The following is a 13,374-nucleotide window of genomic DNA, read 5'->3' on the forward strand; positions in this document are numbered from 1 at the left end:
CTCTTTTATTATTGTTGCCTCTAGTAATTATGTGTCTGATTTTTAATTTAATTTGGGTTCATTTTAAGCCAGCCGTACAGTAACTTTTAAACAATATTTGGTTTAAATAAAACTACCCAGCACGTTGGGCAAACATTTAACCCAACCACTGGGTTTGTCCATTTTCAACCCAACTTGGGTTGTTTTTAACCCAGCATTTTTTAGAGTGAAGTCTTTTTTTCCATTGTTTTTATTTTATTATTCTCTTAAAGCATTCGTTCACCCCCCAAAAAAAGTTTATTTTTTAAATAAACTGTTATTCTAAACCCATAAGAAATGTTGAGTCTTCATTTTGAAGGAGCTAATGTTGAAGGCCCCATTAAATAAGACAAAGGTTACTGGTTAGGAACACAAAACTGCATTAGAAATGGATAAAAAATAACCAGGGAGAAACCAGATCTTTCCACCAACACTTCATTAGAGAAGTCCATTTCATGATCAATACAATGCAGACAAAGTTCAGTTGGTGTCTTGTAGGCTGAAGTAATTCAGACCAAAATTTGAGGACTCATTGGTTTTATAGGAGACTAGGATTTGAGATATGTTGAGCCGGAGGTCATTTTTCTAAATGTCATTTTACTGCTATGTTTTCTGCCTCATTATATTTTGCTCAGATCCAACCAATCATAGGAGTGACTAAGCTAATGGGTTTATGAGCTGATTAATTTAAAGGATATAAACTATAATCTATACAATTTTCTATGATAATCAAGGCCAAACTAATGGAAATGGTTGTTTCCAGATAGTAACCTTTGGTCCTTGCTAGGATATAAAAACTGGAAATGTTTGTGTCTGTGAAAGTGGACCCCATAAGTTCTAAATGTTGAAACCAGAACCCCACAAGTGACCAAAAAACACACATGGGAGAAAATTTTGTCTGAATTGTCACATTGAAGTTATATTTGTTATTAGGAACTGTTTATTATCTTGCATGATTTTTTATATGTGCATAGATACACTGGAAAGGGTGGACCCCACAACTCGCCAAAAAACGGTGGGCCCCCTTATGTGAGGAAAACAAGAGTGTGTGTGTGTGTGTGTGTGTGTGTGTGTGTGTGTGTTTCAAAATTGTTTTACTTTTTAAATTTGGTCAAAATGCTATTAAATAACCTATAGCACAATTTACAAACTGCTGTTTTGTGGGAAACGGAGTTTTTTTTTTTTTTATATAGTAGGATTTCTATTTAAAGCTTCGCATTGTTACAACTTTCTTCCTCAAGATAGTGAAAGTGTTTAAAAGCATATTTGTTTGCCAACACATTAAAGGTGCCATCGAATTGAAAAATGAATTTACCTCGGCATAGTTGAATAACAAGAGTTCAGTACATGGAAATGACATACAGTGAGTCTCAAACTCCATTGTTTCCTCCTTCTTATATAAATCTCATTTGTTTAAAAGACCTCCAAAGAACAGGCGAATCTCAACATAACACCGACTGTTACGTAACAGTCGGGATCATTAATATGTACGCCCCCAATATTTGCATATGCCAGCTCATGTTCAAGGCATAACACAAGGACAGCCAGTAACGTCTGGATCTGTGCACAGCTGAATCATCAGACTAGGTAAGCAAGCAAGAACAACAGCGAAAAATGGCAGATGGAGCGATAATAACTGACATGATCCATGATAACATGATATTTTTAGTGATATTTGTAAATTGTCTTTCTAAATGTTTCGTTAGCATGTTGCTAATGTACTGTTAAATGTGGTTAAAGTTATCATCGTTTCTTACTGTATTCACGGAGACAAGAGCCGTCGTTATTTTCAGTTTTTAAACACTTGCAGTCTGTATAATTCATAAACACAACTTCATTCTTTATAAATCTCTCCAACAGTGTGTAATGTTAGCTTTAGCCATGGAGCACTATCAAACTCATTCAGAATCAAATGTAAACATCCAAATAAATACCATACTTACGTGATTAGACATGCTGCATGACGAACACTTTGTAAAGATCCATTTTGAAGCTTATATTAGCTGTGTGAACTTTGTTTATGCAATGATAGAGTCGAGAGCTCGGGAGGGGGCAGAGAGCGCGAGCAATTAAAGGGGCCGCAGCCTGAATCGGCGCATTTCTAATTATGCCTCAAAATAGGCAGTTAAAAAAATGAATTAAAAAAAATATATGGTGTATTTTGAGCTGCAACTTCACAGACGCATTCAGGGGACACCTTAGACTTATATTACATCTTGTAAAAAAAAACTGTTCGATGGCACCCTTTAAAGTACAGTATGTGAATACAAAACTTGACTTTAAAAAACAACCCAGACCTAAGAAAATTCACTAGAGTAAAAAACGTGACAACTAGCCTAGTCTATTAAATCAGATTTTTTTTTTTTTAAATCAATGTATTTTATTTACAAAAACTGGTACTTGTTTGAAATTTCATTTGTGATTATTAGAGGTATCTCAGAGCTGATAATCTATCAACTTGAGACTCAGATATGAAAATGCTGAGACAACCTGGCAGATCAAACACCAAACCAGTTTCCCTGGATTAATACATGCCAAGAGTCCTGTTGCAGGTTGACATCCTATTAGCATAAAGCTCCTATTGTAAGTGGATCTAACAAAAGCACCACAGGGTGTATCCAGCCCTCAGGGAGCAATACTAAGCAGTGGCCTTCGGAGAAAACACATGATTTCAGAAGTAAAAGGTGGGGATCAGGGACATGACAACAAGTTATCATTGCTATAGCTAGGAACATGAGTCAATTATTACCTGGAAAAGATTTCGCCAACTTCCTGGCTTATTTGTTTCGGCTTTGTTCATGTGTCTTTGCTTTGACTAGTGCGCAGGATGGAGCAACTTTCAGGTTGACACACCTGCATGCAGTCTGATGTGAGAGAGGGGTGACTGATGTTTCACATTGATAAAGGAGATAAAGGAGAAATACCATGCCCGGCCTAGTCCCTCGCTTCTGTCATAAATCCTTTTAAGGAGATCAGTTGTGCTTCAGTGGATGTGGGCTTGTAGGTCACTCACCAAGGATGTGAACTTAGAATCATTGGGTCCCCATGATTTTTTGTTGTTGTTGTTTTTGTGAAGATTTTGTTACTAAGCAATATGAAAACTGATAGGAAATTTGTTACTAAGCAATATGAAAACTGATAAGAAATGGGTATCTGGCATTACAGCTGAGTGCTCACTGGCTTAAAACAACCATTACATTTAGTTAGTGTCAAAAAATGTGTTCATCTTTAACTGTTAATTTGTTTCAGTCTGTTTGAAATGGATCTGAACACTAACTGTGCGATCTCTAAGTGATTTTAATCTTATTCTTGAAATAATGTTTGTTTTAAACTAAGAATGAATGAAAATGAAAATCATTCTCTGGTAATTCTGTAAATAAGACAGAGCAGTGTTTCAGATTGTTTACAACCGCCCAGGTGAAAAAATACTATAGTGTTTTTTAACCATACTATAGTAAATACTGTATATATTATAGTATTTAGAACACTTTGTTAATGAATGCTACAGCGTACTGTAGTATTAACTATAGTAAACTGATCAATTGTAATAAATACTGTAGTATACTTTAGTTTTTACTACATATTTTTGACCAACTTAAAAGACTGCCTCAAGTTATTCATTCGTGAATTGGGCTTGACTAAAGATGTTTATCGTCGACATTACTTCACGGAACAGGGTATTTGTTGCATCACATTCAATACAGACTCTGAACTTTCATTCAAAACTCATATAAAATATAATGTATTTTACCGTAGCGTGAATATTCAGCTCATTCGACTCAGCTGAATGAACTTGCAAATAAGAATCAAACCATATGGCCAGGTATAAATAAAAGGCTGGGATGTAAGGTTGACTTCAAATGGGTCAATGACGTGACGGGTCATTTTTTTGTCCAAAAGGAGTACAACTAGATCTCTTTTATTGAATCCAAAAGGTTTTAATTATATTTTGCTACATATAAAACTATTTTAAAGATTTTGAAGTGTCAAAAGGTCACTTGGTTTAACCGTCAAAAGGCCAATACAGCCATTTCATTTGTGATTCAAATATCTTAAAATTAAATAAATGTATATATTTTTTATTCTCGCATGATTTTATAACATCATATATCAACATAATGCAAAATGGTATTAAAATTATGTGTAGAAGTCGTTGTTTTGTTACGAGAAAGAATGTCCGGAAAAATTAATTTAGTTGATGTCATTTGGAGTAACCAATATAAAGGGAACATTTTGGATCAAGTCATGCGGTCAATATCATGTGACAGGATGTGACATCATTCAGACACCTGCAAAGGACCACATGGTTATGAAGCAAAGTAACTAACTCTCTCTTAACTATTTGAAACTTTAATGTTTTCACTTGATCATACGCATGTCCCGAAACATCAGGTCATTCGGTACAACCGCTATAAAACATGGAAAATGTTGTAATATTTTAAAACCTTGTACTGAATATAAAATGCTTTATTGTGCTAGCTAGATATCAGCCTGTTAGCATTGTTTGAAAATATTGTCATTCGGTATAACCAAAAGTGTCATTCGGTAAAACTGAAATTTTGGTTAAACCGAATGACTTTTTTGGTGACAAATTTTGTCCATCTTGTAAAAAATGACAAAAGCAGTGTTAATTGATTATAAAAAACACATAATCTCATTGTTAACACTTAATAAAACTTAAATATCTCCATAATGTTTTTTTTAGACTTTTAAAAACCTTGTTTGTTAATGAACCATATCTTCTTTGCTTAATTATTCTAATTCTAATTTGCTTAAAACACCTCCTCATATAAACACAGTGACATTTAATACAAAAAGGTTTCATTCTGAAGTGTTTCATTAATTGCTATTTAATTATCTTCAGTGTCACTCCTACACATTCACATACATTCACAAGCAGTGACTCCTCTTGGTCTCTCAGTATAATAATGCTGGAGTGAGCATGGTGATATCATGCCCTGTCAGCAGCTCTGAGTGGACGGCTGATGACATGAACCATGATGAAGAATCTTCTGGAATGCGGTGACCCTGTCAGGCCTCCTTCTATGTCCACGCCTGATAAAGATGTCACTCTTCAAATTCATTCAGGGTCGTGGTGTCTGCTTTGGCGCTTACCTGCCATTCAAGGATGTTGTTTAAATGGTTTGTCCTTATCTAAGCTATTGTGAAACTAACCAAGGCCAGTTCACATTTCCCCTTAGACGTTTCCCTTGAGGCCCCAGATGATTTTGGCTGAAATGAGTGATTCAGAGACTCCTTCAGAGGAAACTGGAGAGATTTTTGAGGACCAGCGTCTGAAGTACTGTGAGAAAAAGCTGAACGCTGGACAGAAGTGATTTAGGCATGAGCTCTAGAGACTGAAGGACCACAGAAATTATGTGAACTTCTGATGTGTGGTTAGCTAGTTTAACGCTTCACACTGCTTTCTATGATTTTCCAGATTTGAGGAGAATTATCCATGTTGGCCACCCAGAATTTTCACACCAAAACCATATTTATAGTTCCAGTCATTTCATTACTATTCGTAACCATGAGCTACAATGAACGAATACTAATTACAATCAATATTTAGTACTAAGCAATGTAATATTCGGGTAATAAGTTTCCATTTGTTAAAGGGTTAGTTCACCCAAAAATGAAAATTCTGTCATTTATTACTTACCCTCATGCCGTTTCACACCCGTAAGACCTTCGTTAATCTTCAGAACACAAATTAAGATATTTTAGTTGAAATCCGATAGCTCCGTGAGGCCTCCATAGGGAGCAATGGACGCTTCCTCTCTCAAGATCCATAAAGGTAGGCTACTAAAAATATATTTGAATCAGTTCGTGTGAGTTCAGTGGTTCAATATTAATATTATAAAGCGACGAGAATATTTTTGGAGCGCCAAAAAAAACAAAATAAAGACTTATTTAGTGATGGCCAATTTCAAAACACTGCTTCATGAAGCATCGGAGCACAGATGAATCAGTGTGTCGAATCACGTGACTTTGGCGCTCCGAACAGCAGATTCGACACACTGATTCATCTGTGCTCCGATGCTTCCTGAAGCATTGTTTGGAAATCGGCCATCACTAAATAAGTCGTTATTTAATTTTTTTATTCTCGTCGCTTTATAATATTAATATTGAACCACTGTACTCACATGAACCGATTTAAATATGTTTTTAGTACCTTTATGGATCTTGAGAGAGGAAGTGTCCATTGCTCCCTATGGAGGACGGAGCTACCGGATTTCAACTAAAATATCTCAATTTGAGTTCTGAAGATTACCAAAGGTCTTACAGGTGTGGAACGGCATGAGGGCGAGTAATAAATGACAGAATTTTCATTTTTGGGTGAACTAACCCTTTAAGCCCGTAAACGCTGACATATGAAATAATAGTCATACAAATCAATTTTTTTTAATTATTATTATTATTGAACTTTTAGCAAAAGTTTGCATATGTGTGTTGATTTGTATTATATTTGATATTATTGCTCATATATGATATATTAGGCATATAGAGTCGCTCAAGGATGAAAATAAACACCTCAATTTTATTCACATGCAATTTGGTGCAGATATGGTTATATTGTATGGCCAAAATTTAGTATGAAAATCTGATAGACTGCAATGTACAGTAAATCAATAACAGGATAGCAGACTTTATTTACATAAAATGCATTGAAATATCAGTTGTCAACTATATCTACCAATAATAGATAGTCTTAGTAAGATGATATTTAAATGTTTAGCTCTACTTGTGGGCGCAAAATATATAATATAATGAAATAAACGTTCCTCAAAAGCCTGATGTATCATATTAGATACATTTTAACATGATTTTTCTAAAAATTGATGTATGGATTATAAAGTAGACCATTGCTTCAGTCCAGTAAATGTTCATCTTGAAATATCAATAACAATATATGTTATTCATACATTTACTTCATAAAAACCATTACATATTTCACAGCAAAAAGTGCGCCACAAGTTGAAGATTAACGTTAACAAAGATTAAATGTATTGCCATAATACTGTGTAGAGATGTTTATTTGTGTTTGCTGTAACGTAAGCTATATATTTAGTATTCAGGGTTAAGGATTTAAACTCCTACCCCTAAATACACACACACACACACACACACAAAACAGGTATAAAAAAGGTATAAAAAATATCTCGTAGACTTACACTAAAGAGATCAGAACACCATAATAACCACCTAGCAACCATTCAGAACAGCTTAACCAAAGGAAAAAGTTGGCAGCATGAGCTGGCAAGTTCTGTTTGGGCACGTAGCTACCACCAACAAAACTTATGTAAGAATTTGTCTTTTGTATCTGATGTTTCAAGTATAAACGTTTCAAGTTTATTTGAGTCCGAAAATGCTGTCTGGAAAGCGATGACAACTCTAGCTCTGTGAGGAATTCACCACTGAAGTGGAAGGATTTGACCCCTTTGAGGCCCCTTTTGAGCTCCAACATAGCTCACTAGCTCAGAGGATTTTCCCCTAAAGGTCCTCTAATCCCGCCATTTAATAAGCAATCCAGATACATTCCGCTTTGATGACAAACACTATTAAAATGTTGCTTTAATGATTTCAGACTGACGTGTTTTGTGCTTGCTTACGATAGCACCAACAGCTCTCTGTACCCTGTTGCATTTTGCTCAAATACAAAATGTCTCTGTAATTAACTGGTCACTATTTTTAAAGGCTTGCGAAGGGACCACCACAGCTGTCTGTTACTCATGGAATGCCGCTCACCCCATGAGAGCTACAGAACTGAACCTCTGGTCTGAAGGTCACTGTCTTTTGTTTTCCCAGATGAGAAGACATGAACATATTCTCCGGAAAAGGCTTTTGTAAATTGTGAACTGATGTAAAGTTTTGTTTGACTGATTTCTTGCCAATTTTAGCGATGGTAGAATATATAAGAACTGATGATTAGATAGTTTTGATAATAACTTTTGACTTTATTGTTGAACTTATCAAAAATAAATTTTCATATTGAAGCCAAATAATGTGATTTAATGCGTTCAGATTTCACAAACAATCTAGCATATATTGGAAAAATTTCCAAAATTCATCAGTAGCTGTCTGTCAAAATGAGTAATTTTTTTATAATATTTTTATTTGCACATAATTCCCTGTGGGCATAGATGACATTCAGTTCAGCTTTGATGAGGTAACACTTTAAAACCAAGCAGCTTAAAGGATTAGTTCACTTTCAATTGAAATTTGACTCAAGCTTTACTCACCCTCAAGCCATCCTAGGTGTATATGACTTTCTTCTTTCTGATGAACACAATCGGAGAAATATTAATAAATATCCTGACGCATCCGAGCTTTATAATGGCAGTGAGCGGGATTAACGAGTATGAGCTGAAGAAAGTGCATCCATCCACATCATCCATCAACGTACTCCACATGCTCCAAAGGATTATTAAAGGCCTTCTGAAGTGAATCAATGCATTTGTGTAAAACAAAATATCCATATTTAACAAGTTATGAAGTAAAATAGCTTCCGCCAGATCGCCTTTCGTATTTAACTTACAGAAAAAGCTTAACTGATGTGACGCCAGTTTAAACTTTCTTCGTAACTTGAATACGGAAAGCTAGAAATTTTACTTCTTGTTAAATATGGACGTATTTTTTTACACAAATGCATCGCTTCGCTTCAGAAGGCCTGTATTAACCCCCTGGAGCTGTGTGGAATATGTTTTGCTTTGGATGGAGGCACTTTCTTCAGCTCAACTCATTTGGTAATGCTCACTGCCATTAGCATTATAAAGCTCGGATGCGTCAGGATATTTATACATTTTTCTTCGATTGTGTTCATCAGAAAGAAGAAAGTCATATACACTTGAGTAAAACTTGGGGTAATTTTCTTTTGAAAGTGAACTGATCCTTTATAATGAACCGGTTGCAAATTCTGCGTTGAGAAATCTTTCTCGCCCTCACGCAAAATTTCAGACCATGTGGATTCCTATTTAAATGGCTGCATTTCGACCCTGACAATACGGTAAACATTTACGTCTAGCCTATGGCTTAATAGAGTTACCCCAGGGATGACGTGTTTTTGTAGGCCAACCCGGAAGTTAGCGGCGCACGGGTTCCCTCGATTGAAAGCCTATGCATTTTTCCCATAGACTTTTGGAAATCGCAGAAAATAAGCTCTGTGTTTAACAAAGGGTTATGACACTTACACGTTTTGTCTATCAAGATAATCTTTACAAGTTAACACAACATTTATAGATTTTGAAGCCTAAATAAAGTCGTCAGATATAAAAGGCTAACAGTAGGCTATAAACGGACTACAGCACACCATGGTCGCGGATCAACGTCGTCACCACCAAGCTTCCTCAAACTGTATTTAAAAAACAACTTTATTTATAAACATGCTCGCTGATTATGATCTGTGCTGTTATGAATACTTATCCACTTTTTCATGAGAAATGCTGTCCAAATGTCCCGTATTTTAATGATGACGTCTAAAGTCCCCGCCAAAGGAAGTAGTCCCTTTTAGCAATTTGTTAGCAACCGCCGATTTTAAGACACAGTAAAAGTTTAAAAAAATCACAAGCAGGGTTATAACTGGTGTGTTTTATGTCATAGATAAAAACGTGAAAGTATTTAGAGGCTTTGTTAACCACAGACCTTATTTCAGGCGATTTAGCAAAAACCCATTCAAAAAACCCATAGACTTGACGGCGTTGGAACCGGAAGTCCTAAAATGCTAACTCGCTTCCGGGTTTTGCCTACAAAAATGCGTCATCCCTGAGGCACTCTATTGGTGCGTTCAAGTCATGTCGGAAAGATCGTATTTACGAGCAGAACCGACATGAACGCCACCACAATGTCGTAAATACCAGTGGGAAGCTCGTAATTTTCTTTAAGCTCCGATCTGTACGACTTGGGGGCGTGTCAGTCAGAAACATAGTGAAATACCACAATACTTACAGGTATTTAGCAGTGAAACTGTCAGGCTTTTCTAGTTACAACGAAGTAAGCTGATACCAGCAAAAAAATACGATAGCATCACAATGTAAAAATGTAATGTGTAACAATAAAGTTTACAATGGCTTCATAAATTAATTCAAAAACATAAAAAAGCAACATACAACTAATGCACATTCTTTGCTCTACATTTTCTAGAAGCAGAAGTGTTATTTTGTGTAATTAATTTAGAGAAGGCACACCGCCATCATACTCCGACGAAAGTGACTTGAACGCACCTATCGTCGTACACACGACTTCCCACCTCGTAAATACGAACTTCCCAGGAGGACTTGAACGCACCATATTACACCGCGGAGTCCGCGACGTGGACGTATCTTGCGCAGGGTTGCCAGGTTTTCACAACATAATCCGCACAATTGCTACTCAAAACTAGCCCAATCCCGTTTCAGGCGGGTCCCCTGGTAAAAATCACGTTCAGGGGGATAAAGTCCGCGTTTTTGGTGGGGTTCCCCTGGTAAAATTTGAATTCCAGGGGCTAAATATCATGTTATTTGGGGTCGTTTCAACCCGCAGACATGAAAAACAACCCGCGGCAACAGTGTTAAAGGGATACTCCACCGTTTTTTCATATTAAACTATGTTATTCCCTTAACTAAGACGAGTTGATACCTCTCTCGTCTCAGTGCGTGCACTAAATCGCTCTGTCTTGCGGCGAAACTTTGTTAGCACTTAGCTTAGCCCAGTTCATTCAATAGGGGCCAAGCAGAGAAGCTACCAAACACCTCCACGTTTTCCCTATTTAAATACAGTTACTCGAGTAGTGTAACTCGACCTAGGACGGTGACACAAAACAAAACGTTGCGCTTTTCTAAGCGTGTAAAATGGATAACTATATTGTATGGCGGAATACCATAGCAAGTGCTCGGGAGCACTTTGACTTGGCGCAGTAATATCTTCACTCGTGAAAAGTCCTCTCACCGGCCCCCGCTCCCTCTCATTTCCGTCAATAGAACCAACGTGACCTGCACCAGTAGTAATAGTTTGAGCAGAGTTGACGAAGTATCAGGTTGTAGGAAGATAGTTTGTGGACAATCATGGTTATAACGTGCATCGTAAAGGGTTGTGATAACAAGGAGAAGGTATATAGTGCCGTCATGTTTCACAGAATTCCAACTCACCACATACAGCGGAGAGCTTGGTTAGCTGCTTTGAACAAGAATCCAAAAACACTGTTGCTGTTCGTAACAGTCACACTTGCACCACCAATTGCTGTTTGCCCGTGTTCTTTCTTGCAAATTATATCTTGCAGTTTGCTAATAGCACAGGTGGTAAAAGTCACGTTGGTTCTATTGACGGAAATGAGAGGGAGCGGGGGCCGGTGAGAGGACTTTTCACGAGTGAAGATATTACTGCGCCAAGTCAAAGTGCTCCCGAGCACTTGCAAATAATTCACAGCACATAGAAACTCTTTCACCTAGATATTATCACATAGAGACTGTGTCTGTACCTCGAACTAGTAAATACAAAAAACTTCCGAAACCTTTTAAGGGTAAAAATTTAATTGATGTTCAAAAAATGAAAATCACAGATAAATTAGATAAACAAATGATAAAGCTTGGGCTACTGAATATTAGATCTATTTCTTCAAAAGCACTTATTGTAAATGAAATTATCACAGAAAATAAACTAGACTTGCTGTGTTTGACAGAAACCTGGCTAAAACCAGACGATTACATTATTTTAAATGAGTCTAGTCCTCAAGGTTATGACTATCGACACAATCCTCGACAGAAAGGCAAAGGGGGAGGTGTTGCTGTAATTTATAGTAATATATTCAGAATCATTCAAAAGAATTTCAAATATAACTCCTTTGAAGTGATGGTGCTTTATGTAACATTATGTAAGTTGACATTTGTGCTGGCTACTGTATACAGGCCACCAGGGCACCATACTGACTTTATCAAAGAATTTGCTGATTTTCTATCAGAGTTAGTACTGGCTGCGGATAAAGTCCTTGTTGTTGGTGATTTTAATATCCATGTAGATAATAATAAAGACGCATTTGGATTGGCATTTGCAGACATTTTAAACTCTATTGGAGTTAGACAACACGTGTCAGGACCCACTCATTGTCGTAATCATACCTTAGATCTAATACTGTCGCATGGAATTGATATTGATGCTGTTGAAATTCTACAGCAGAGCGATGATATATCAGATCATTATTTAGTGTCGTGTATAATACAGTTAGCCAAGGCTACAAAACCACCACCCAGCCATATATATGGTAGAACCATCACTTCTACCACTAAAGATTGCTTTATAAATAATCTCCCGAGCAGTTTCATCGCCTTAGTACACCTGACAACTTAGAAGAACTCGATGCTGCAACAGAAACTATTGGCTCTCTCTTTTCCAGCACATTAGATGCAGTCGCTCCTTTACGTCTAAAGAAGATTAAGGAAACTAATCCAACGCCGTGGTATGATGAGCACACTCGGGCTCTAAAACGAGCTGTGAGAAAAGCTGAACGTAGTTGGAAGAAAACAAAACTAGAAGTTTTTCGCCTTTCGTGGAAAGAAAAAATGATTGAGTACAGAACGGCTATAAGAAATGCTAGATCTACTTATTTTTCAAATCTCTTAATAGAAAACAAACATAATCCTAGGTACTTATTTGACACAGTGGCTAAATTAACTAGAAACAGAGGTTCAACTGCTGACGTTTCCAAAGAGCACAGCAGTAATGACTTTATGAACTTCTTTACTTGCAAGATTGACAATATTAGAGAGAAAATTATAAACATGCAACCGTCTACAGTTTCGCTTCAGACAGTGCACTGTAGTGTCCCTGAGGTAAAACTAGAATCATTCGCCGCTATAGGAGAGGAAGAATTATCTAAACTTATCAAATCATCAAAATCAACAACATGTATGTTAGACCCAATGCCGACTAAACTACTGAAAGAAATGCTTCCAGAGGTCGTAGGTCCACTTCTTGATATAATTAATTCATCGTTAACACTAGGATACGTGCCAAAAACTTTTAAGCAGGCTATTATTAAACCTCTTATTAAAAAACCTCAACTAGATCCGAGAGATTTAGTAAATTACAGGCCAATCTCGAATCTACCTTTTCTGTCAAAGATACTAGAAAAGGCAGTTTCAACACAACTGTGCTCCTTTTTAGAAAGAAATGGAATCTGTGAGGATTTCCAGTCAGGATTTAGACCATACCATAGTACTGAGACTGCTCTCGTTAGAGTTACAAACGATCTACTCTTATCATCCGATCGTGGCTGTATTTCTCTATTAGTGTTATTAGATCTCAGTGCTGCTTTTGACACTATCGATCACAACATTCTTTTTAAAAAGACTTGAAAACTATATTGGCATTAGTGGAATTGCTTTG

The sequence above is a fragment of the Megalobrama amblycephala genome, unplaced genomic scaffold, assembly GCF_018812025.1.
Source record: "Megalobrama amblycephala isolate DHTTF-2021 unplaced genomic scaffold, ASM1881202v1 scaffold566, whole genome shotgun sequence".
NCBI lineage: Eukaryota > Metazoa > Chordata > Actinopteri > Cypriniformes > Xenocyprididae > Megalobrama > Megalobrama amblycephala.